Here is a 1,403-nt window from a genome sequence, read left to right on the forward strand (position 1 = left end):
GGCATGGATAGGATAAATAGACAAAGTCTTTTCCATGGGGTCAGGGAGTCCAGAACTAGAGGGCATAGGTTTAGGGTGAGGGGAGAAAGATATAAAAGAGACCTAAGGGGCAACCTTTTCACACAGAGGGTGGTATGTGTATGGAATGAGCTGCCAGAGGATGTGGTGGAGGCTGGTACAATTGCAACATTTAAGAGGCATTTGGATGGTTATATGAATAGGAAGGCTTTGGAGGGATATGGGCCGGTGGCTGGCAGGTGGGACCAGATTGGGTTGGGATAGCTGGTCGGCATGGACGGGTCGGACCGAAGGGTTTGTTTCCATGCTGTTCATTTCTATGACTCTATGACTCTACTCCTCTTGAGTGCACTCTTCCATTGTTAATGCGAGTCACATGCAAGCTTCAGAAACTAATGGCTTGCTTTAACATTTCAGTAATAGTAATTGCACATGGAATTTCTACAAACTATTTCTTCAAACTACTCCTAAATTGTCCCTTCCTAAACTCTGTGCCACTAAATCCTTCTCCAGTGAAGTTATTAACGAAAAATATCCCATTTTAATCTGTTAATTTTTCTAATTACAACATTTGTTCAATTAATCTATCAGTTATTAAATTATTCAATAGTTCCTTTTTATTATGATATTTAGACAGTGGGAAACAGTTGTTTTTATATTTTCTCATCTTCATAGCCGTTCAACCGAATGGCTTCATTGGTAAGCTCTGTTACTTTGCCAATGATTTCCATTCTCATTATCAAGTAAGATTAGTTATGGTAAGAACAAACTAGTATCATTGGTTCTTGTGGGAAAAGGTCTGCCACCCTGCCTATCCATAGTAGACCCACACAGAACATAGGAACACAAACTTGAGGAGAAAGTGAGGACTGTAAATGCTGGAGATCAGAGCTGAAAATGGGATACTGGAAAAGCGCAGCAGGTCAGGCAGCATCCAAGGAGCAGGAGAATCAACGTTTCGGGCATGAGCCCTTCTTCAGGAATGAGGAAAGTGTGTCCAGCAGGCTAAGATAAAAGGTAAGGAGGAGGGACTTGGGGGAGGGGCGTTGGAAATGCGAGGGGCAGGGGTGGGAGGAGGTGTAACCCTAACCCTAACCCTACACCTTCTGCCACCCTGTCCCCTGTAAAAACGCCATCCCATATTCCCAATTCCTTCGTCTCCGCTGCATCTGCTCCCAGGAGGACCAGATGGCCTCCTTCTTCAAAGACCGCAATTTCCCCCCAGATGTAATCGACGATGCCCTCCACCGCATCTCCTCCGCCCTTGAGCCCTGCCCCTCCAATCGCCACCAGGACAGAACCCCACTGGTCCTCACCTACCATCCTACCAACCACCATATACTTCATATCATCCGTCGTCATTTCAGCCACCTCCAAACGGACCC

Source organism: Chiloscyllium plagiosum, chromosome 12 (assembly GCF_004010195.1).
Source record: "Chiloscyllium plagiosum isolate BGI_BamShark_2017 chromosome 12, ASM401019v2, whole genome shotgun sequence".
NCBI lineage: Eukaryota > Metazoa > Chordata > Chondrichthyes > Orectolobiformes > Hemiscylliidae > Chiloscyllium > Chiloscyllium plagiosum.